Source organism: Uloborus diversus, chromosome 4, assembly GCF_026930045.1.
Source record: "Uloborus diversus isolate 005 chromosome 4, Udiv.v.3.1, whole genome shotgun sequence".
Taxonomy (NCBI): domain Eukaryota; kingdom Metazoa; phylum Arthropoda; class Arachnida; order Araneae; family Uloboridae; genus Uloborus; species Uloborus diversus.
The window spans coordinates 27002924-27030157 of NC_072734.1; the positions used below are offsets into that span (position 1 = coordinate 27002924).

General features: G+C 32.3%; 1 protein-coding gene across 1 annotated transcript in view; it reads left to right on the forward strand.

Annotated features, from left to right (window-relative positions):
• The window catches only part of LOC129220418 (cadherin-like and PC-esterase domain-containing protein 1), a 285857-nt gene that overhangs the window by 185990 nt on the left and 72633 nt on the right, over nt 1–27234 (forward strand).

Here is a 27234-nt window from a genome sequence, read left to right on the forward strand (position 1 = left end):
CTTTGCCCCATCCACTTTGCCCCGCCTGTACTTGTCTAATTGTACAACATATTCGAAATACAAACAAGCTAAATATTAGCTAAATAAATGTGGCACCGAATATTAGCAGGTCAAAATTAATATTTCAAATGTTAATTACAAGAACTTTATCATTTAATAATACCAAAAAGAATTTTTGACTTGCAACAAAATATTACAATATGAGTATCATTTTCTAAAAATTGCTTGTATTATCATATTCCATGACTTTCAGAGTTAATTTTTTAGTGACTGGAATAGGCTAAAGATGCTACTACATAGTTAAAATATTACTAGATATGTGGCGCTAAAAGCAGAATAAATATTTAACCATTTCACTTTGCCCCACATTCCCCTACATACGATTTTTTTTTCCTTCTTTTTCAACTATGAGTTTATTTAAGGTTGTGACTTCACCTTTACAAAACTCTTTTCTCTTTTGTGTCGCCAAGTTGTTTCTCTTTTAGTTCTGGAGCGAGATAATGCTGGAACTGGATTTATAAGAAACTTTTTCTTCAGTCTTCAGATTTCATGAATAATACAGCGAGGGAAAATGTCTTTCTCAAAGCAAATGAGATTTTATAAAAATATGAAACTTGCAGCATTAATTTCTCAGGAGAAAAACAATGCTCCCACTGCCCGAAGCTACGAAACGAAAAACTGCATAAAAACTTATTTCAAAAACTTTTTGAAATTGGATTTTTTTTCTCTCTACAACTTTGTTTGCAAAGGTGAAAGAATACGGCAGAGCGATTAAACTCAAAGAAAAAAAATAGATGTATGGAAAATAAACATGCCTTTGTTCGAGTTTGTAATCATCGTAATGCTGCAGAGAAAATCCCTGTTTGAACTACTGCGATGTTTTAGAAAGAAAACAAACTCTGCTATTCTTCCTGCAAGGATAGAAAGAGAAACGTTATTTCACAATAGAAGTTATAAGAAAGGGCTGATTATGCTGTGAGGCTTGGAGAATGAAAGAAGTTACTATGCGCAGCAGGCTCAAAATTTGTGTCTTGTTGGAGATAGGCACAAAGCTTATTTGCTATGTAAGAGAAAATGATGTTTGTTAACAAATATTGTGGATATAATGGGAGACAGCCTATATTTTTAAAAAGAGTACTGCAAGTCCTATCAATAACGCTTACAGATGGCAGTACACTGAGTCATTTATAATGAACTAGTGGTAACCTCACGGCTTTGCCCGTAGTAGAAATATAAAGGTCATTTGGTTCGCCTGTATATTTACAAATAATGGATGATGAATTTCTCGCCAATTGGCTACGTTCATTTGCTCTCCCATTCCACGTCATGATCATTTTGTAATTTACTCGTCCATCTTATGATAATTTTGCTCCAGAAAATGTTCTTAAAATTGAAATAGAAAAAGAACAAAATCGAGTTTTCGAAAAATCGCTTCGAGGTGCAGACCCCCATGCTACAAACTAACTTTGTGACAAATTTCATGAAAATCGACCGAACGGTCTAGGCGCTATGCACGTCACGGAGATCCAGACATCCTACAGACATCCAGACATCCTCCGGAAATCCAGACAGAGACTTTCAGCTTTATTAGTAGTAAAGAAGAAAAGACATATATGTGAATAAATATAATTTATAGCAATATTCAATTCAGAATTATATGTATTTAGTACGCGTTGCTCCGTTCTGTTATAATTATTACTTAGTTTATAGCCAATTTTGTGAACTCCAAATAATTAAAATGTTCTTTTATCCGAATATAAGAAGGCTTTATTTTTTAAAAATAATGATTGATGTTTGAAAGATGTCAAAATAAATATATTCGCACTACAATTGGTTAAAGCAGACTGAAGAAAAGATCGTATTACTGTTGATCAAAGCTTTTAGATTTTCATGAGTTAATCCGTTTGTTTTGTTTATTCTTCATTAATATTATTTTTATTGGTTGGATCACTTTATATGTATCTTCATTGGTTAGATCCGTAATCTTGAATTAAAATATGTCGCTGTGCTTACTCTGCTTTGATTTTTCATGCATTGTCCTGGTCTGTGTAATGGAGTTTCGTATCTAAGTAAATGTGTTTCAATTCAGGGTCATTTGAATCATTTAATATCCTCAACAAAAGATGGGAAGAAGTCACTGAAAGCTGCATGTTCAAAATATACGTCTTGTTGGAAACAGGCACAATGGTTATTTGCTCTCAAAGAGAGAAAAGAATGTTTGTGCACAAATATGTACATTCTGGGAGACGGCCTATAACGAAATTAATATTGCAAGCCCTATAAATAACTTAAATAGCAACACACTGAGCCATTTATTATGAAAGGAATATTCATACGACTAAATATAATTCATTACGATATTCTCATTTAGTACTGTCTGTCGTTAGTGCTGTGTGTATTGCTTTATTCTGCTACATTTATCAAATAGTTGAGTGCCTCTCCAAATTCCAATTAACCAAACTGCCCAATTATCAGAATATAAGGTGGCTTTATAAAAAATATAAAAAATGAGACTTGAAAGGTAGAAGAAGTTACTGTGAACAACGTATTCAAAATGTATGTATTGTTAGAGGTAATAACATGCTTTCTAAGCGAGAAAATGATATTTGCTGACAAATACAATGCATGCAAGTCCTATGAATAACACTTACAACATTACGCTGAGCCATTAATAATAAAAATAATATTCATACGAGAAAATTAAATTCATTGTAATATTCACATTTATTACTGCCTGCAACCAGTGTAGCGTGCATGGTTTCGTTTTGTTATATTTATTGCTTAGTTGAGAGCCGTTTTTTTTTTCGACTCCCTTTAACCGAATTGTCCTATTATCTGAATATAGCAAGCTTTAAAATAAAACTGTTGCAACAAACTTAGAGCGTAGTTCGAAGTTTTTTTGAGTAAAAATTTAAATTCTCCTTGCCTTATGATCGATTTTATATGATAAGGACTAGCCTTTTTATCATTAGTACCTGGACGACCGAGCCTCGCTCGGCTTTAAAAGAATTATTTTTTGTCAAATTGTCTTTTTTTAAGGTTCAATACTTTTCCAAATATACTTGAAAAGCTTCACGTTAACGAAATATTATGTACTCGACCTTCTTGTAACACTTAAGTACCAAACAAAGAAGATTCTGAATGTAATTAAATCAACATTTTGCTTTAAACTATCTGTTACGTTTGTTTCCAATCTACAATTTTCTTGTCAGTAATTAAAATATTTTGATCTTAGTTTTGCTATGGTGAAATCGGTTTTTAACCGAATACTTCCTTTCATACTATGATGCGTTTCACGATTTTATCCCAATCGAGATTTTCTTTTTGAATAAGTACTTTTAGTTTTTACGCCAGAAAATGCTACATACAGTATGATATCCATCAAAACTGATGATCCACAAACCATTCCAACAAATGATAACAACTGTCTTAACAAAACATAAACAATCTCAAGACATACACTTCTTCGAAATAAAATTTAGATGCGTGATTTAAAAAACATGTTAAACTATTTGAAGTGTAAAAAGAAAATAAATAAATAAAATAAAATAAAATAGGATGGTCAAGCAATAGTTTCACTTAAAAAAGAAAAAAAGCCTTACATCGACTTACAGAATGCTTTTGAATTTGTTTTCAGTCAAGTGTGTTTGAAATTAGCAAAAGTGGCCAATATCAGCCAAGCCTGGCAACCCTAAGCAAGTATAAAATTTTAAAGCGAGAAGAGACAAATTTTCATTGTTATGGTTGCAAATCGTCTGCCTGATGCGTCAACTCACAGTTTACTTCAAGGCTTTACTCAATTTGACTTTATATTAAAAAACTGTTTTTTGTAAAAAAAAAATCGCGTTTTTACAGAAAAAAACACTGATGTAGATGAACTTAGAATGCAAAACTACAATTAAATCCAAAATTTCATCCAAATCGTTAGAGCCGTTTCTGAGATAAGAAATATATATACAGTGGCTCCCAAAAGTGTTCGTACACCTTGAAATTTTGTAGTAAAACCAAAATAACGCAAAACTGAATTCGAATATGAAGTCCAATTTTTTTCCACACCATTCTTATGCCATTCTGAATAAAACCCAGTAGTTTTTTTAAAAATATTGCCAAATTTTATTTTTGAAATTTGGCAAAAAAACGATGAGACAGAGAAAAAATACGCCTCAAAAGTCATCGTACACTGAAATATTTTTGAATAAATTCATGATTAAAAATTGTCATATGTGGTTTTTTTATTATTTTTGCATTGTAATGACACTGTTAAGTCATTTGACTTTAATTTTTTTGTTTATTTATTCCCTAATATTCTGCTTATTATTTTTAAATGGCAGGTATGCGTAGAAAACAACAAACACGATTCGAAATTAATTTTTTTTCCCTCACAGTAGCCATAAATTGGTTTGAAATGTCTTCAAATCAGTTAATTTATACCATTCTATAGGGAAGTGCTTGCTAAAATGCTTTAAGGACAAGAATCGGATCGAAAACAAGGTGAGAAAAGGTCAACTGGCAAAGTTAAGAAAGCGTGATCGGAAATTTACAGCTAAAAAAATTATGAAAAATACACATTTGAGAGCTGAAAAAGTTTCTGCAGAATTGAATGAAACATTTTACGTTTCAATTTCACCTAAAATTGCTCGTCAAGTTCTCTGATTAGCTGGATTAAAGGGGATCTCATACAGGAAAAATTTCTTTTTCGTGCAAAAAACAGTCAACTTACGCTTTCCGTCGTAAAATCAATGATAAATAAGCTCAAAACGTTTTGGAACGACGTCTTACTTATAGATGAAAATAAATTCAATTTTTTGGGTTAACTTGTTGTATAATTGTCAATAGAAGACAAAGTGAGGAATTTAATCTTAAGAACTTAGCTGGATCAGTTAATCAGGACGGTGAAGGTGTTCTTGTGAGAGGGTGCATAACAGCATCAGGGCTTGGAAATTTGGAATTTTTTGATGAAATAATGAGTCATGCTGTTCACTTAAATATTTCAAAAAACAATTTTAAACTAGTAGCCCAAAATTTGGCAATCGGAAACAACTTTGTTTTTTATCAAGATAACGATAAGAAGTACACGTTTGGGTTTGGTGCCTCAAAAATTGTTCTTAAACTTAGAAATATCTCCTCAATCGCCAGATTTAAACTTAATGGAACATATTTGGTGATGTCTGGTGGCTAGATTACGAAAATACACCATTGAAACGAAAAGCGAACAAGAAACAGTAAGACTCGTAGTGCGGCTGAATACTTACTCAGAAATTGCACAAAAAAAGAAAGAAAAAACAATGAAATCTATTCTCAGACGTTTAAAAACTTTTTGTTACTGCATGATATCCTACTAAATAACTACTTAGTAAAAAGTTAGATTATTTACTAATTTTTTGACATTTTTTTCAAAGTGTACGAAGACTTTTGTGAGATAAAATTTCCGGCACTTTTTGGTTTTTGATTTTTAAAAAATTAAGTTTTAATGTTTTATTAAAAATTTTCATGTAGTTTTGTTTAAAAATAGATCATAGATCTTATAATAAAATATCAATTTTAAATATTAATTCTAACCAATGGATAAGAGCCTATTTCATTGAAAGTCGTAGGTGTACGAACACTTTTGGGAGCCACTGTATACCCACAAGAATTGCTCGTTTAAAGATATAAGATTATCATCATCATCATCGTCGTAATCCATGCTGCGATAGCCCAGGGTGGACCCTGACTTTCACTATCAGTTGTTTCCAACCTTCCCTATTCGCAGCTAAGGTCTTCCAGTTTTCAGATCCTTTATCCCAGTTTTAAGGATCCTTTAATGCTAAATTAAAATTATAAAAACAAAACGGATAGATAGAAATATTTTTTGTGGTTCAAAAAGATATCAAATTTGCGCTTTAAATGCATGTATTCTATTTCTAATACGCTGCAAATATTAATTCAATTAAATTTCAAAAAAGGAATTAGTTTTAAAATTTCCTCCAATTTAAAGTCATAAATAAGCTTATTTCTCCATCGCGAGAAACGAGTAAGCATCCTTAAGCCTCGATTTAAACACTTGTATAGTTCAAGTAGTCCAAAAAAAAGAAAGGTATTTATGGCATGTGTTTCACATATTCTCCCTTTTTGCGTTGCAAAAGCTCAAAGAGCTCAGTAATTTGCTCGCCTCTTTGAAAAGGCGCACCAAACTTGCAGCATTTTTAAAGTATTGTTTTTAAAAATGCAACTGGTTATTTAATTAAAGAAGCTAATTGATTCTCTGAAACCGCCAAGCGGTGAATCATCAATCGTTAAAAGGATTTCTTAATGAAAAGTTTTAGTTATTAATAATATTTAACTTTGATTTTTGTTTCTTTTTTTTTATTAAGATAGGGATGTACATGTTTGCTTTTCATTAATGATGTAATAGTTTTTTTTAATTAACTTTTTTGGGATTATTAAGCTGTTGCCAAAAAAAATTATTCATCTAAAATTATAATTATTTGACAAGATGTATTACTATAAAGCTTCAATTTTAAAAAAAGGTTGATGTTAGCAGAAGTCACCCAATACAGTACCACATAAGTTCCCAAATATAAATACCGTGGCAACTTGGGGTGCTCCTGGAAGAGGCTTGCCATCGAAGTGACTATGGTAGTTCATAGTGTCAATATATTTTACATAATAGGGATAGACTAGGGTGCCCTGAGAAAATTCTAAAGTTCTTTAAAGTGTTCCGCGAAGAAAAGTTTGGGAACCCCTGCAGTGCCACGATTAATAACAGTTGACTGTTTATGTTGTAACCGAAAGCATTAGTCTGAACTTTCGACTGAAAATATTATTTATAACGGGAAATATAGCTGTTTGCTTGCTTCCCAAATTTAACCTCCAGTTTCAAAAAACCTGTAATCAGGTTGCGTCGTTCTTATTTGTTGAACTTTGTGAGTTATTATGTGAAAAATAAGTTTAAAATAGGAATAGGAAAGCAACAAAATAGAATTTTTGAAAAAATACTTCGAGGTCCACAACTTTACGCTACAAAGTAATTTTGTGCCAAATTTCATAAAAATCGACCAAACAGTCGAGGCCCTATGCGCGTCTCAGGCAGACACACATCCAAATTTTCTTCTTTATTATAAGTAGAGTGTTTCTTCTGTATCAACGTTGAGATCTTGATTTGTCAGTATTTATCCTATTTCCAACATAATTAAAGCAAGTGATAGAACACTAAAATCAGGTTGGTTAAATATGCAATTCAGGGTACGTTGTAATATCCTAACATGGTGCGAATCAACTGTCCTTTTATTTTTTCATCAGAATATAAAGAAAGTGAAAGTGAAGACGAGAAATGGTTTTTTGTGTGTATATTTCCTTGAGTTATCTTCAAATGATCAGACTGGCTTACAGTGGATTTAGTGCCAAAAATTGCTTCAGAATCATAATATAGGGCACATAATAAGCATTGGTAATCCTGAAAAATATATCATTTCTTCGAAGCGCAAATAATATGTTTATGGTCTTTAAATATTCCTTTCCAACGCTTGAAAATGTAAATTTACTTAACACTAACCGTACGTACTAAATTTTACATAAACTGTGCGTAAAAGTATTTACTCCTTGTGCGCAATTCGATTTAATCAAAAACATAATGCTTACACTTTTAACAGAAAACGCATTTGTGAATCTGTTATTTTGTCTCATTTGTTGCCATTTCGATGGAGAAACTCATTTATGGATCCAAAAAATAAATTAAAAAAAAGCTTGCTGAAAATAAATAATTTACACAAAAATATATATTCAATGAAGCAAAATATAAATGAATTGATGGAACACAAATCGTATTTTCATAAAAAAAGAGTAGAGAATGAAAGGTCCGAAAATATAAAATACATGACAGTATGATGATGGGATGTATATATTCCTAATTAATGACATCGAACCCAAATATACCATGAGATAAATACATTTCTCAAAAATATTTAATAAAATTATAACTAAGTGAAGTAATTTATGTGAGTTTGATGAAACATTTTTACGGCTGCTGCATAATAAACTTATGAAAGAGTATACCACAAAAAGAATCCAATGAGTTAGAACCCACAGTTTTCTGGAATTGAAAATATTGACTTGTCATAACTTGAAATAGACTATCGTGCTTCGTGCCAAAGTCGTATCTGCAGCTGAGCTCAAACTGAGGAACTGATATTTAAAGTTTTACGTTTACGTATATTTGATTCAGATTCCACTTGTTTACATTTAAAAAAAAAAAAAAAAAAAAAAAAAAAAAAAAACGAGCTGATGTGTGCATCACAAGATTTCCTTTTACTCCAATTTTAATGTCATTTTCCCATTACTGGCAATTTTAATGTGATTCAATAGTTTATTTCTAAATATCACCTCCAGTGGCCAAATTGAAACCATATTTTAAAAAAAAAACGCTAAATTTGTCGTCAACTTGACGACCAAACCTGGCTATCAAAAGACTGGCAATATATCGCAAAGTGTCCGCCAAATTATAACATCACTTGAGTATACATCGAAATTAACAATGATTTCCCCCCAAAAAAGGACAAAAGACCCCTTTAGAAACACCCGAATGCAACCAAAAGAGGAGGTGCACAACTAGACCCCACTAGCAGTCTACGTACCAAATTTCAACTTTCTAGGACATACCGTTCTTGAGTTATGCGACATACATACGCACATACGCACATAAATACGTACATACGGACGTCACGAGAAAGTCGTTGTAATTAACTCGATGAATGTCAAAATGGACATTTCGGGTGTTTATACGTTCTAAGGCACTTAACCGCGTGTGGTCGGGTTGGAAAAAAAAACTCAAACATTAATTCGGGGATGAGCAAAATGGAAACGAAGGCCGAATTTTGAGTGAAAATTTTTTCGCGAATACAATACTTCCTTTTTTGTAAAAGGGAGTAAAAACGGAAGTTACTAGGACCGGAAGATTACGAAAGGCATGTTCATATGCACATTCGTATTCCACGGCAGATTTCTTCATACTGTACAAACTAATTAGCAAAACTTTGTCCAATGTACAAGATGTTGTGATCACTGATTCATGGTGTAATTTTATCATTAAGTGATAACATAATAAATTAATAATTGAAGATACGTAATTTTTTTCGATATCTTCGGTTTAAATATAAAGCATCGACATCGACAAAACATCGATCTCAAAACATAGATGTTAGAAAACACAGCGACCCTAAAACATATTTTAAACAAAAACATCGATGTTTTCGAAAACATCGACGCTAATGTCACAGCCCTAGTTCTTACTTAAAGAGAAAACTATTGAGTGTATAATTTCTAGAGACAGTAAGAAGCTGTCAGTTACGTGTCAATTTATGTCAACTACGTGAACAGGCAAGAGCCGGTATTATCATTCGGAAGGAAAATAACTCATGATTTGAGTCTTTGGACTTGATTTTCTGATGAGCTCCGGAGCGCAATATTGATCAGCTCCTGTTGCTTAGCACCTAACTTTTAAAATTTACAAAAGTGAAAGAACGGAACTATCTTGAGCTCCCACGCAAATTAAGCCGTGATTGTACTGAAAGTAAATCGAAAGTACAGCTTTTTCACATTCTACAAACACCCTTTAGACATTTAAATCGCGTCTAATTGTAATAGTCTAAACCATTGGAACTTTTCCAATTTATGGCACCCTTTGAAGAATTAGATCTTTCCCAGTTCATCCTTTTTAATCTCTGTTATTTGTGTTGTATATCTGTATATGTTCAATTCAATTCAATTCATTTTATTTCATTAAGAGTAATTTTTTTACAAATATGCATTTCACATATAAAATAAAAGAAATTACAAACGGAAATGTATTTCACCCTGTTTATTTAAAAATCTCTGATTGAGTAGGTGGGAGTAAAGGCTATAGCAATAGCCTGACGACTGTCGCTGTGAAAGCCCAAACTTTGGTGAATATCGACAATAGCAAATGAATATCAACAGCCAAATCCAAAAGACATCAACGTAAGACAGAATACTTTCGGTGAAACTCCGACAAAAATCGACATTCTCCCATTTCGGTGCTTTACAGCAACATATATTGAAACCAAGGGACTTCGCCTCATCTTGAGGTACTCACTTTGAGAACTATTGGCCTAAACAACTGTTTTTTGATAAAAGCCACATCATTGATAATTTAACACTGAATGAATAGTTTTTACAATTTTCTTAAATACGTAATTTATACGCTTTCATTATTGTCAAAGAAATGCTTAATTTTTAACTACGCGTACTCTTCCTATCTAACGTGTTAAAGCGACTTACTTTTAAATAAGCACTTTTCATTCTCATGCAAATTCTAGAACGAAAAACTTCATTTTCTAGCCGTCCTTTGTTCGAGTTTAGTCTAATTAACTTTGTGTCATGAGCTTCTTTAAGAAACCTTTCAGAAATTCTAGGTAAAAAGAGACTTGGCTTCTTTCCTTACAGTATATTCAAATCAGGTCCCCGGGTTTCTGGAACGATAGTATTATCTCGTGTGTGGCACTTTCAAGGAATTCTTTTCCATCCTTGATTGTATCTTGGTGTGGTAAGTTTGTTTGCTAGACGTGCCTTTTTCCTGGACTACGTGACGTGACTGGGGTTCTCTTGTTTTTCAGCTTTCTTTTGGCGATTTTGTTGGCGAATTCTTCAGTCTCCAATTTGTACGTGAAAACGTTTCTACATATGAGGTCGAAATCCTCTTATATATAATAGCGAATTCAATAATAGAGCAACGCTTCTGACGTCATCAACAATGAAATTCGTGTTACAGCATGATGTTTTGATAATACTTCTTGGTAATGTTTGACATGCAGGGGAATGCTTCATTTTGACAAGGCTGAACAAGATCCGGTAACTGAACTGTTTTAATGGTCAAACTGTCATTTTAGGAGAACGAAGAAACGTAAAAACGGTCAACAAAATGAATGCTATCTACTGGAATTTAATGCTCATCGAAATGAATGCTGGCGTCATCAACAATGAAATTCACGTTACGGCATGATAATTTGATAATATTTTTTGGTAATGTTTGACGTGCAGCGAAATGCTTTATTTTGGCAAGGCTGAACAGGATCCGGTAACTGAACTGTTTCAATGGTCAAACTGTCATTTAAGGAGAACGAAGAAACGTAAAAACGGTCAACAAAATGAATGCTATCTACTGGAATTTAATGCTCTTTGAAATGAATGCTGACGTCATCAACAATGAAATTCACATTACGGCATGATAATTTGATAATATTTTTTGGTAATGTTTGACCTGCAGGGAAATGCTTTATTTTGGCAAGGCTGAACAGGATCCGGTAACTGAACTGTTTTAATGGTCAAACTGTCATTTTAGGAGAACGAAGAAACGTACAAACGGTCAACAAAATGAATGCTATCTACTGGAATTTAATGCTCATCGAAATGAATGCTGACGTCATCAACAATGAAATTCACATTACGGCATGATAATTTGATAATATTTTTTGGTAATGTTTGACGTGCAGGGAAATGCTTTATTTTGGCAAGGCTGAACAGGATCCGGTAACTGAACTGTTTTAACGGTCAAACTGTCATTTTAGGATAACGAAGAAACGTAAAAACGGTCAACAAAATGAATGCTATGTACTGGAATTTAATGTTCATCGAAATGAATGCTGACGTCATCAACAATGAAATTCACATTACGGCATGATAATTTGATAATATTTTCTGGTAATGTTTGACGTGCAGGGAAATGCTTTATTTTGGCAAGGCTGAACAGGATCCGGTAACTGAACTGTTTTAATGGTCAAACTGTCATTTAAGGAGAACGAAGAAACGTAAAAACGGTCAACAAAATGAATGCTATGTACTGGAATTTAATGCTCATCGAAATGAATGCTGACGTCATCAACAATGAAATTCACATTACGGCATGATAATTTGATAATATTTTTTAGTAATGTTTGACGTGCAGGGAAATGCTTTATTTTGGCAAGGCTGAACAGGATCCGGTAACTGAACTGTTTTAATGGTCAAACTGTCATTTAAGGAGAACGAAGAAACGTAAAAACGGTCAACAAAATGAATGCTATCTACTGGAATTTAATGCTCATCGAAATGAATGCTGACGTCATCAACAATGAAATTCACATTACGGCATGATAATTTGATAATATTTTTTGGTAATGTTTGACGTGCAGCGAAATGCTTTATTTTGGCAAGGCTGAACAGGATCCGGTAACTGAACTGTTTCAATGGCCAAACTGTCATTTAAGGAGAACGAAGAAACGTAAAAACGGTCAACAAAATGAATGCTATCTACTGGAATTTAATGCTCATCGAAATGAATGCCGACGTCATCAACAATGAAATTCACATTACGGCATGATAATTTGATAATATTTTTTGGTAATGTTTGACGTGCAGGGAAATGCTTTATTTTGGCAAGGCTGAACAGGATCCGGTAACTGAACTGTTTTAATGGTCAAACTGTCATTTAAGGAGAACGAAGAAACGTAAAAACGGTCAACAAATTGAATGCTATCTACTGGAATTTAATGCTCATCGAAATGAATGCTGACGTCATCAACAATGAAATTCACATTACGGCATGATAATTTGATAATATTTTTTTGGTAATATTTGACGTGCAGGGAAATGCTTTATTTTGGCAAGGCTGAACAGGATCCGGTAACTGAACTGTTTTAATGGTCAAACTGTCATTTTAGGAGAATGAAGAAACGTAAAAACGGTCAACAAAATGAACGCTATCTACTGGCGTTTAATGCTCATCCACTGGAGTTAGGGTTAAAATTTCAAGTATCAAAATATCATCAACAGGCAATTGCTGCGTTCAAATGTAGAAGCAAATTTTCAACCGTCATACCTTGACTAGCGATTTTCTAGTAAATAAAGAGTTATGAATGCATGAAAGAAGTAATGTATACCGTTTATGAACGTTGTAAGAAGATAATGGATGTTTTTTCTGTTTTTTTGTAAGTTTTGTGCAATGTGGGAATTTAGTTCTTGTGTCACAAACATTTTCTCCATTTGCAAATGATATTTTTAAGAAAACCAAATTAATCGGGCCAAATGCCTTTACGATTTTAAACTTATTAGTTTCAGCCCTTCGTTATAAGCATGCTTCGGAGGGAAAGTAATACGCAGTATCTGCAGAAGTGATTTTTCGAGATATTTAAACAGAAACGCATTTTGGATTACATACTAACAATAGGAAAATGTTGAAATTTGATGTTTTTTTCCCCCAACAGAAACCAAATAAGCAAGCTCACACAAGAAATCTAAATTACAATAAATGACAAAAATGCAAAAAAAAAAAAAAAGGAAGAAAAACGAAAAATGAAAAATTTGCAGATATTGCGCTTTGCCTTCAAATGACAGTAAGTAGGTCGTCTTTTCGTATTTCATTTTCCAAAGGCAGGCTTAAAAATATTTACTATTCGACGCATAGTAACGAAACACTGATAAATTAGAACAGAATAACATTAAAAACAGGCGTATGTTTTAAGGCTATAAACAACAATTTTTCATCGAGAAAAACGTGTTGCTCTTAGCTCAATTACTTTAAATTTTCGGATTAATTTTACTCTATTTTCTGAAAAACATGAAATAATTATTTTTCAATAATAAGTCTATGAAGTGCAAAAATAACCGGATATATATATTGCACACTGTGCTCTAAAATAGATCAACGAAAGATTATGCTGGTACCTCATTTCTTCCCTTCTACCCCTCATTCATTTTTTGACTTGCTCTAACCGTTGAACTGAAAATTTGTGTTTTGAGTTTTGTGTGTATGTTGTTAGATCTCCATATTTTATATAAAGATTTAAAGGAGCCTTGAGCTTTTTTAATTCTTATTAATATATCATTATTAGTACCTCCTTGAGATGAAACATATGCCCCAAGATAAATAAAATTGTCAACTTCATCTATTTCCTTTCCATATATGCAAAATTTTTCATTTTTGCTACTTTTGATTATCATCATCTTCGTCTTGACTTCATTTACTTTCAATCCGACTTTTCTTGCATTTTCTTCCAGCTTACTTGTTTTTGACTTCATATTTTCAAAGATGACAATAGTACGATGTCATCTGCATGGTCTAAATCTTCAAGATGATCATCCAAAGTCCACCTTATCCCAGTTTTACATTGTTTCAGTCTGTCTCATTGTCCAGTCAATTACTATGTTGAATAATAGTCCCGACAACACGCATCCCTGTCTTACTCCAGTTTTTATTTCAAACTTTTCTGAACTATTTCCACTAATTAAAACACTGCCCTTGCTTCCTTGGTATAAGTTTTCAATGATATTAACTATTTTTGTGACAGTCCGTAGATCTTCAAAATTTTCCATAGACACTCTCTATTTATGCTGTCAAAAGCTTTAGCAAAATCAATAAAGTTAAGATATAATGTTGAGTTGAAATCAATGCTTTGCTCTATTATATTTCGAAGCATGAAGATTTGATTCATCGTACTTCTACCGGCTCTAAAGCCTGCCTGTCCAATTCATTCATTATTTAGTGTATCCAAATTTTTCTGAAGTAAATTATTATATCCTTACCTATGGCGCTTCTGAGACCAAGATTCAAAATAATCGGCATTTTTCATCGTAACGTTATAGCAAACTTTAGATAATCTGGGCACCATAGCGCAGAACACAGTTTCCGACATTTTTCTCATGAATGTGTCGTCATAGCCATGAGTATTAATTCAACTTTTAGATTAATGTGCCATTGACATCAATAATACAAAAAAAAACAAGCTGATGTGTGCATCAGCTCGTCGACTACCTTTCACTCCAATTTAATGATAATAGTAGTGCCTTGGATTAAGCAAAGAAACACTTTAAATATTTCTGCTCCAAGTTTGTTGCAAACTGAAGCAAAAAAACGTTTTATACAGCTTAATTTACCCAATGTTAGACATTTTAATGTGATTCAATGGTTAACTCTCTAAATATCGCCTATAGTGGCCAAAATGAAACCTTTTTTTTTTTTTTTTTTTTTAAAGCGGAACAAACGCCAAATTTTTTGCCACCAAGTTGGCGAAAAAGCTTGACGACCAAAAGCTTGGCGAAATGTTGCCCAGCGTTTGCCAAACTATAACACCATTCGAGTTTGCATTGATGTTAATAATGATTTCCCCCCAAAATCGTGCAAAAGACCCCCTTAGGAACATTCGAATGCAACCAAAAGGGGAGGTGCACAACTAGACTCCACCAGGAGTCTACGTTCCAAATTCCAACTTTCTAGGACATACCGTTTTTGAGTTATGCGAGATACATACGCACATACGTACATACGCACGTATATACAGACATCATGAGAAAACGCGTTTTAATTAATTCGGGGATTGTCAAAATGGATATTTCGGGTGTCTATACGTTCGTAGATATATATTCACGTGTGTTCGGGTTGAAAAAAAACTCAACATTCATTCGGGGGCGAGCAGAATGGAAATTAAGTCCTATTTTTGGGTTAAAAAAATTTCGTGAATACAACACTTCCTTTACTTCGTAAAAGGAAGTAGAAAACTAAGAAACTTTTCTGTACAACACGTTTCACGGCAACAAGAGTTGGACAGGGCAGTGAAAACCACATGCTGGTAACTAACAATTTCCAATTAATATCATTGCGTTTATTTTACGTCAGCTAATGTCGAGAATTTTTAGGAAAAAAATAATATAGTACCTTAAGACTTGGTATAGGGATTATATTACATTATAATTTCGATTGTCCGGTCCCCGTTTATTCGTATCTCCGGTTTAAACGGATCATGTTTGTAGAATTAATATATACATATTTACTTAAATAATAATTTTAACTTATAGTTGCAAGAAACGAACTATAAGTACGCCTAATATTCAGTTTTTCTTTTGACTAAGCGAAGAACTGCTGCATGGAACGTACAATATAGTGTATTGTACTCATCTAACAAATAATATGGCGTACTGGGAGCGTCAGTCCGACACCACTGCAAATGAACTACAGATGATAAAGTTTTTGCTAGAAATGGTACTTAACTTAAGGATGCTTCCTTAAGGATGGGTTTTGCTTGTTTCCCGGATTATCCAGATTTTCGTTTATTCGGGTTACCTTTGGTCGTCGTTAGTCCGGATAAACGAGATTGTACTGTACCTATCTCGGTAATAAGAGTTTAATAGATCCGTTAAATGTAACATCATCTGCAACGAGAAATGAAAATTGTTTTTAATCTAACTAAGCGAATGTAAGACTGGGTTTCCACGATGTGCGCCATTAAAACAGAGTAAATGCCTGCTTTCAACATTTTCGCTACTTTGCGAACCATAGGGGTACACCATATTTCTGCATTTGAAAAGCATGCTCACAGTTGACTTGTCACGTTAATGTTTGAATAAACAATATGAATCTCATAATTACACTTAGAACAAGAAATTATTCCCCAAATAAATGCCTTCATGATATGACTTTATTTTCTTCCTTTGTACGTAGAGAAAAATGTCTTTTAATGAAGTTCATAACTGGCGTAAAGATCTTACTTGAAAACCGTTATCAATAATCCTATTCTGCATAATTATAAATTGATTTGCTATATCGCTGTAAATATATTATTTCTAAAGGTTTTCAATATTAACAAACATAAAATAAATGTAATGTTGATGACTAGTAGGGAAAACTGAAGTAGAGGGAAAAAACAGGGCAACATGAAATAGTGAAATATTTACAGTTTGCAATGCAACTTATCTAACAGCATTTTAACTACATGTTATTAAACACTTACTTGGTTCCAGTCATCATACTTTATTACGTTTGGTTTATTAAAAACGAGCTGATGTGTACATCACATGACTTCCTTTTACTCCGATTTAATGTCATTTCCCCATTACTGGCAATTTTAATGTAATTCAATAGTTTACTCTCTAAATATCACAGACAGTGGCCAAATTGAAACAGATTTTTTTTAAATCGCCAAATTTGTCGCCAAGTAGGTGACCAAAAGACTGGCGATATATCGCCAAGTGCTCGCCAAATAATAACGCCACTTGAGTTTACCTCGAAATTAACAATAATTTCCCTACAAAAAGGGGCAAAAGACGCCTTTAGAAACACCCGAATGCAACCAAAAGAAGAGGTGCACAACTAGACCTCGCTAGGAGTCTACGTACTAAATTTCAACTTTCTAGGATTTACCGTTCTTGAATTATGTGACATACATACGCACATACATACATCCGCACATACATACGTACATGCAGACGTCACGAGAAAATTCGTTGTAATCAGCTCGGGAATAGTCATTATGGATGTTTCACGTGTCTATACGTTCTTAGGCACTTATCCACGTGTTGTCGAGTCGAAAAAAAACTCAATATTCATTCGTGGGTGAGTAAAATGGAAATTAAGATCGATTTTTGAGTGAAAATTTTTTCGCGAATACAATACTTCCTTTTTTGTAAAAGTAATAATATTAGTCATTATAAAATGATGTTTTTGTAATGAATATTTTAAAATACTAATGGAGGAGTGCTAATACGTATCTTGTTCAGTATTTATTTATTTGATACAGTGACCGCCGCTTATATGAATCACGTTTGTTCTAAGCTATTTTGATTCCATTAAGCGGCTAATTCAATAAAGGTGGATTTTGTTCTGTTTTTGACGGATTTGATTTATTAAAGCGGCTGATTCAACTAATCACTGATTCAATTAACCGGCGTCCACTGCATTATGTATGTCTTGAATTGTACGCGAGGCAAAGTGAATGGGACAATTTGATACAGTTAATCTCATTTAGTTACTCATTAATTTTTTTAATCATTTACGCTATCATTCATTAATAAATTTATTTGCGTTCTTTCATCTGCTCATTCACTAATTTCTTCATTCGTTCACTTATTTTCTTATTCGTTCACTGTTTTAGTAGCTCATTTATTCATTTACACATTCATTTATTCGTTCATTCACTAGCACTGATTCATTCCTTCACTTATTTTCTTATTCGTTCAATATTGTATTCGCTCCTTTATTCATTTCCTCATTCATTAATGCATTTACTCATGCGAAGAAAAATATTTTCAATAGAAAAATATTTTAATTGTCACATTGGGGTGAATATGTGTGAGGCAAAATTATAGTTTTTCACTTTTATTTAAAAGTACAAATTTACTGCAAAAACTGGAAAACATTTTATTGTCAGTTTTCTTATAAAATACGGTATTATCTCTTTATGTACTGTCATTTTCAAAACAAATTTCAATTTTGTTAATTTGAAAAACATAAGTTCTCCTAACATTTCACCCTGTCCCACATTCCCTATTTGTTGGTTACCAGTCTGTTGTTTTTTCTGCCTTAACGAGCTGTTGTTGCCGTAAAACATGTTGTACATAAAAAGTTTCTTCGATCTTATTTTATTTTTTATTAATTGATAGATTAATATTTATTTATTTATTTATCTAATCTCTATATTTTAGAAATGGCACATTATGATAATTCTAATTGATTTTTACAATCGTTATAAAACATACTTAAATTTTTTTCAGGTGTTTACTGCGTTATAATGTCCATATTATACAGATTTTGTTTAGAGTTTTTTGTGAAGAATAGTAAGCAAAATAGTATGTTTACTTACTACTAGTAGGATTTTTAAATCGCAGATGTAGAAATTTTACTGTACTGCTGCATTCCGTGAAATATATTTTGTTTACATCATATTGTATTCACACCAGTAGTTCAAAGCACTGAAAGACAGCTCTTGCTTAGAAATAAACATATGTATGCAAAAAATGTTCTTTTTTTTAATGAAAAATACCTTTTAAAAAATTAATGAATCAACACAGTTTATTAAAATAAAGTAAATAAATTGTAATGATTGTTTTAGTTAATAAATAATCAAAATTATGAACATATAGATGAATATAAAACCGATTCTTCTAATGGGGCAATTTTCCAATTTAAAGCGCTCAAATTATTCTCCCTTCTATGTAGAAGAATGTAGGGCAAAGTGAAATAACGAGAAAAAGTGAAATAGTAAAATATTTTCGCTGTAGTGCCACCTATATAGCAATATTTTATATATGTTTTGAAACGTATAGTTGATTTCAGTCAAGAAATAAATAGCTCCTAAGTCCACAATATAATATACTCATACAAGTCGTCATCAAAATTTGTTACACGTATTGTAAGATTTATTATGAGTAAATTATTATAAGTAAAAATATTATTATAAGTAAAATATTTTCGCTGTAGTGCCACCTATATAGCAATATTTTATATATGTTTTGAAACGTATAGTTGATTTCAGTCAAGAAATAAATAGCTCCTAAGTCCACAATATATACTCATACAAGTCGTCTTCAAAATTTGTTACATGTATTGTAAGGTTTTGTGACTATAAAATGATACAGAGTTTGTAATTAACATTTTAAATTTTAATTGAGATCCCCTCGTGTCCAGCGCAGTACTAAATTAGTTAGTTTTGGGCATGCTTTGATTTTAAAGGTTCAATACGCTTTGTCAAGAACACAAGGAACAAAGTGGTTTCTTTCGTTTACTTATTCCTTCATTTATTAAATCACTTATATCTTCATTCACTAAATAGTTAACTTACATCCCTTCCCTTGTTTTCCTAGTTATTCATTCTTTTATTATTTCGTTTGCTTTTTCTCGTGTATCTATTTACTCATTCGTTTATTGTTTCATTATTTACTAGTGGTACCCGCTTGACTTTGCCCGTAATAGAAAAATTAAAAGGTCATTTGGTGAATTTTCTCGCCAATTGGCTTGTGCCCATGTTACGGTTCCACGTTATGACAATTTTGTAATTTACTCGTCCATCTTATGATATTTCTGTTCTTAAAATTGGAATAGAAAAAGAACCACATCGAATTTTCGAAAAATCGCTTCGAGGTGCACACTCCCATGCTACAAACTAACTTTGTGCCAAATTTCATGAAAATCGACCGAACTGTCTAGGCACCATGCGCGTCACAGAGATCCAGACATCCAGACATCCTACAAACATCCAGATATCCTCCGGACAGAGATACCTTCAGCTTTATTATTAGTAAAGATTCCTTCATTGTTTTAGTCATTCATTTGTTTGATCAAAAATATTTTTAATAATCAAGCTCAAAAATAATTTCAATAGAAAAATGTTTTGCTTTTTACATTATTAATGAAAGAATCCTTTTTTACTGAAGACATGAATTTACTGCCAAATATGAAATATAATGTTTCAATGCATGATAAAATACCGTGCTCTTTCTTTGTGTACTGCAATTTTCAAAACAAATGTCCAATTTATTCATTTTGAAAAAAGTAAACCCTGAACTGTTTCGCCTTGCCGCACATTTCCCGTATTATACACCTAATACGCAAAGCCAAATAAAGGAAATATTCTTGGATCTATTCAGCATAACACCTGACTACGCTAGATTAATTGACGCTAATCGCTGAAGTGGTGCTCGAAATATCTCCCCCTCCCCTTCCCCCTTCGACATCCACGTACAAACACGCTCGAGAGATCTATCATTCGCTTGGCAGCCTTGGCGCTTAAGTGGGGTGCCTCGTAATAGGGAAGTATTCGATTTTCTAATTTTATTTTTATTTGATAGAGTAACATACATGAACATCATCTGCGAAAAAATTTTTACGATACGACTAATACTTTTTTTTAAAATAATTTTTTAAAGTTCACGCGCGAGTGACGTCATTTGCTTGTAAGTCCTTTGACTGACGTCACTGCCGCGCTGCGAGGCGGCGGGGTTGGCTAGGACAAAGAAGTGCTTGGCGATCTTTGGGGGAAGGCGCGGGAAAACAAGAGCTTTCTAACAGCAGCGCGCATAAAAGGCTAGTGAAAATCCTTTGCTGTCTGTAGGGTTTAATGCATTCTGCGATTTTTTTTAATTTGATTTTCTTTGTCATGGCTAGTAGAATCAATTACAAGTATTGCTTCGTTCCTAGATGCGTATCTATATCTAAAAAAACTCCTCACAAGCGATTTGTTATTGTTCCGTCCCAGCAGGATCTTCGAAAGAAGTGTTTTCAAGTGTATTTATTAATTAAAATTTGAAAATGAAAATTTGCACTTCATTTTAATTAAAAACTATGTCAAGTGAGAAATACAGTTTGAAATATATGTTCACAACTGTTCATAAATAAATGTTTAATAAGCATATGAGATATTTTTAAAAAAATGCAAGTAAACAAAGGAATTTAAACCCTGCACAATAAACTAAATAGAAAGTAATAGATGCATTTCCATTTTAATAACAATGCAAAAACTATTAATACTTTCTTTTTAACATTCAAACTATCTTCAAATTTTAACTATTACAAATTGATAATTTAAAAATACATTTTCAGTTTATCACCAGAAGCGTTTCTATATATACAAGACTTTCTCACCTGCAAAAAGGTACTTATTTTATGAAATGAACACCATTTTCAAATTTATTATTTTTATCAAAAGAGCAAAAAAATATATTTTTCCTTTTTTTGCTAAGTTGCACAAAAACTCAAGAATAATTAACATGTATTAGTGGATTTAAAACAATTTTCCACAAAAAAGAAAAAAAGCAGATCAACTTTTATTGCCAACAAAGCGAAAAATTTTCATGCAAAAACTACTCTAAAACTTAGTACTGGAATCACTTGCAGTAGGGTTGTTACAAAATGCGCGCCTCATTAAAAGCCGCCAAGTAAGAACTGGAATAGCGCTCTTACATTGTAATTTATATATTCAGATAAAAAAACCATCGACACACAAATGGAAATGATCAATCTTGATAAGGGAAACTAATGCGAATAATATGAACTGCAAACATAGACGGATATGTACGTACAATTTTAAAGAATAACAATGGTGAAACTTTGTTGTCTCACTTCCCGTACTTCTAGGACATTAAATCGCTCGTCCTTTCGAAAAAAGTCAAACACCATGAATGACTTTACTTGAGGAAGGTTATTGGATTGACCTTTCGTGAATCCTAGCCCCATGATGGAAAAAATGCTGGTTAAATGCTTTAAAAAGGCTGAAAAAGACAGTGCTATTCACCTCCTGGTAGGCGCAACACGGCATGGAAATGGAGCTCTGATCGGAACAGAGAAATGACGTCAGCTGCTGACGTTTTAGGCCACACCTCTTTTTTGCGCATCGCTCTTTAAAAAATTCATAAAAAATCAATCGTTTTTTTTAAAAATCCGGCCATGGTGAATTTTTGTGTTTTGTAAGCCTATCAACATTGTGCAATAGTTAAAATTGGAATATTTGATTGGTTGATACTTCCCTATTCTGGCAACCCCTCCGAATCAATCTTTGGCGTTGTTCCGTAACCGTGGTCTGCCGATGTTTATCTCTCATTCTTTGGTCAGCAGAAGTTTACTGAACAGAATGAATTCGCATTGACACAAAGAAAATGATTTTCCCCTGCCGAAATCGTTAACTCTGTGTTCAAGAGAAATTTTATGATGGAAGGATGGTATTACAGAAATCTGGTTGTACTGTAATCCGATAACGACGTTCGAGTCTTGTAGAATTTCCATTGGCATTTATTTCACCAATAATAGATGACCGTAATTAGTTCCTTGGGGAGAGTTTTTTTTTTTTTTCAATTTCATGCAAAATTTAAACTTAAAAGCACAATTATATTCAGAGATTTTATTTCGAAAACTGTCTGCTCCTCGCAATTATTTCATCAGATAATGCAGAGTGAAAATTCTGTTTAAAACTTTCAATGTTGGGAAATTAATGCAAAGTTCACACAAAAGTATGACCAGAAATATTACATTTTTTAAAAAATATATTATTGAAACAATAAACTAATTAAATTATTGACAAACTTAATAAAATGAAATATGCCAAGGTTTTACTATTTTTTCCTCCACTTGCAAACGTTTAATGTTCGAACTTTTTGTCACACGACAAACATCAACCTAATCTGTAATCCAGTTCATTCCACACATTTTGTAGTATCACTCTGTCCGTCGTAATTAGAGGTGCACCGATTAAACGGCAGGAATCAGTAATCGGCCATAATTGGCCGCTTTGCCGATTAATTATAATCGGCCAATTTTCACCTATGAATCTCCCAAAAAATTTGTTAATAAAAATTACTTCAAGTATGTCAAGAACTAGAAGCTGACTGAGTAGTGCTGACTGAACTCATAAACAATAAACAAATGTAGTTTTCTGCAACAACAGACTACATGTCGTAATAAATTAATGACAATGATATCAAACATTTAAAAAAGAAAAAATCATTAATTTGTTCATGTTTCAAAACATTTGTTGAATGAATGCATATATTTTTTTCCAAGTAGGAAGTTGTGAAATGATTACTTATGTATTGTCCTTTTACCAGGAGAAGACACTTGTCTGGCCTTCATCACGTGTTATTCGGCAGTTCAATTTCGCTGTTTTTGAAAGAAGGCTTGCAGTAAATGTAGCAATTTTAACATTTAAGAATAACAAAAGTATCAGCAAACAGGTGACGAAGAGGATACTAAGACTTTTTCACACATTCAATTGCGTGTCAAAGTTAAATTTGTCTTATTTTCAAGCACGAGAATGTATTGCAATACTCCATAGATTTAGCAAAAATTTAGCCACGGAGAGGAAATGACTGGTTGTTGGAAATTTCAAGTCTTCGACTCCGACTCCTTTATCCCAAAATAAGTCCAACTCTGATTCCAAAAACATTTTCAGAGTTCTGGACCTAGGGGAAAATGACCGATTCTGACTCCGAGTCTTTGAATTCAAAACCTTCGACTTTCGACTCTGACTCTTTTAATTGATTCCAAATGAGATTGATTCCGACACCGCAGTCACGGTTTTTACATATAAATAATTGTTATTGATGATATGATTTGATTTTTTTTCACGCTAAGTTTTAATTCGTGTATTTAGTGTTTGGCGGAGAAATTCGGAGTTCTTTATGTTTCTACATCAAGACGATTTTTTTTTTTTTTTTTATAATGAAAATTATTTCTTTAAGTTGACATTTTGTTGTTTTTTCATTTATTTTAAAAGTATATTTATTCATTTTCTTAAATTATTTTTGGCAATAGGGGGAAAACAAACCTTTTTTTTTTTTTTTTTTTTTTGACAAAATGTATCTATTTTAATCAGTTTAATATTTTTCATTACTTTTTTATTTTTGAAAGCGAAAAAAGAGTTTTTTTTTAATGGAAAAAATATATTAATTATTGTTTAAAAGGTAGTGCTACTTTATTTGTTCGTTTATTTATTTCTTTCGCATCTATTTCTTCAGATGAGCGAGGAATATTTTACTTCTAGAAATCAGGTTAAAATGTTAAAAAAATTCGTTTGAAATAATTTGCGATTATATCCAGTTTGGAGAATATTGATCAGATACTAGAAAGTCGATATTAGTATGGAGGGAAATAGACTTGTTTAGTTTTAGACGGAACATCTTGTTTTTATTTCTGTTGCTCTTATTTTTTAATCGTGGTATCGGCTGCTGTGGTAATGCGTAAGTTTCTGTCATCTGAACTATTCAGGTAGGGTGGTAACAGAACTGAAAAATCATGGAATCGTCTAAAAATGCTAATATTTTGCAAATATTATTAGTGTGGGAAATATTTTTATTAAAAAGGATTTTGTTTTCAAACAAGAGCCAAAATTTCAATGATCCTCCCGAAAATTGTCAGTATTGGTCTTCGTAGTTTAATTAAAACGCAATTTTTAAGTTACTTTATTCTTAAGAGCTCATTTATTCAGCGTTTTCATGCTTCTAGAATTATCTACATTGCGAAAAATGCGATCTTTTAGCATCATTTGAGGTAAATATTTTTACTTCCTTTTTTACTTTTCATTAAGCTTTGTCAAAACGTAAATTAAAAAAATAATTTTATTTTCGTCGACACCTTAATTAACGATGTCGTGTGTGCATGCATAAAATGTCACTTCAACACAACATTTGCAGATTACTGCAGACACCTGTTTCTGGGTTTTTAAGATCCCTTTTTTCACTACAATGAAAAGTGAGCTTTTGGAGGAAAAGTCGTCCGAGAAAAGCAACACGGTGGAACAGAAAACAGTTTGAATAGTAAAACATAGAGATTAACAAAACAAAAAACAAGCAAAATGAAACCACAGAAATCAAAATTCATTAATACATGATTCCATCAAAAAAAAAAAAAGTTAAGTTATAAATTTCCAAAACATCCAATAAACAATAAATATTGTCACGTAAATGAAACCACTTATGAAGAAATTAGATATAAATTTACTGTTGTGGAAAACTATGTAACGAAGAATTGTAACATGTAGAGAAAGGCAGAAAGAAACAGATTGAATAAAAAATAATTAATATTAGTTGATCACAAAACAAAGCATGTATACGCCGAACATATTAAAATATAAAAATAAGAAAATGGACACACGGACAGCTGGAATTGTGAATTCTCGAATGCTGAAATTGTTATTCAAATAAAATAAATATGGAAAAATTGTAGCATTATATAAAAATCTTTATCAATAAAACTAATATGTTCAATTTTAATAGGCATCGACCGATTATCTTTTGCCCAATAATCGGTAACTGACGAATTTTATCGGTGCATTCAGGCCCTGCGAGAGGCCATGTCAGCCTAGTCGAAAACTAGGACCACAGCGACACTGACGCCAAAAATGAAAGGAAAAAAAAAGAAATAAAGAGGGTAAAAAGAAAGAAAAACAGAAAGGAAGAAAATAGGGGGGAAATAAACCAGCAAGAAAAGAAAAAAAAACTCTGAATAAACAAACTTATAATCAATAAAGTTTTTTTACTCTGAAACAAACGCTCTGTAATGATAGATAGGGTGAAATAAACGTCTATCGTTCCGTCGATCATAAGAAAACATGAGATGGTGTTGAATTGAGAATTACGAATAGATTAATGACGTTAGTGGTATTTTCACTCTTGTGGGCCTGTCTCGATGCATTTTTGCCCATCCCCCTGTCCATCACTTTAAAATAAACTGAAATCGTTTTAAAAATGAACGTTTCATAACTTTGATCAATTATTAAAGAAAGCTAGATAGAAGATTCTTCAAAGGATTGTCTTCCGACGTTAGGCATAGCATTGTAAAAAGACATTTTATTTCAAGGCTTAGTTTTTCATCTTACATGATAAACGAAAATTAATTATTGATAAAATACCACCTCTTCATCAAACACTCTTAAGTTAAAATTGATTGACAAATAGCGCTACTAAAGTACATTGCAACGGCAACTGGTCTCGGAGCTTTGAAGAGCAAGCTTTCAAGAAACTTGAGCTTCAATGAATTATAAATCATTTCGTAAATCAAGAAGCAAGGAAGATTGCTTTGAAATAAGTTCAATTTGAATATGCATAGTTTCAACGTATGAAAATTTTGTTTTGATGTGTGAATTTCTGTGATGCATTTTTTTTCTTTTTGAATTAATTAGCAAATTGCATTCCTGAGTTAAAATTTATAATTTATTGGTAAAATTTACTCTTTTGATATTTACTGTTGCGGCACTTAAAATAGAGTTAATTGTTTTCTACTCAGCAGCTTTGTTTTGTTTTTTCTTTCTTCCTTTTTTTTTTTTTTTGCTGGGGGAAGCGGTGACAAAACTGACTCTTGACAGCCTTGGGTGCATTCCTATTCGTAATGCAATACTATTTTATATTATCACTCGCGGAAGGGTTTGTAATGCAGCACAAATGTGTTCTTGAAAGTTCGTGTAGTATTTTTGGTATTGGTAGTTGATAAACAGTGACTTTGGCATAACCCAATAAAAAGGAAACATGTTAGGAATGAATTATAACTTTCGCTTAAATGTTTGCCGCGTAATAAAAGGGTCATAGGCTAAGCATTTAACTGAAAAACTTGGATATATTTTTCTTAAATTTCGTGTATTATTATTCGTGTCGTATGTCGTGAGGATTACCAATGTGCATTTTACAACAATATGTAAGATGAAGATAAACGGTCATTCGACAAAATGAGAATCACGAGAACTTTCGTGAACTGTCCACAATGTATCCAGAGCAGTGATTCTCAACCTTTTTAAAACTCTTAACCAAAAAAACAGATTAGATATTTGCCCCAAACAAATTTCGTCTGAAAAGTTGATTAGATATTGCATAATTACCATGAAGTTTGAAAAATAAATACTTTTAATTAATTTTACTGATTCAAACAAATAAAATATATTTTCTTAAGTAATCTGTTATTAAATCAAGAAGTAATCAACAAAACGATTAATTTGGATCAGCTCTGACATTTTTAAA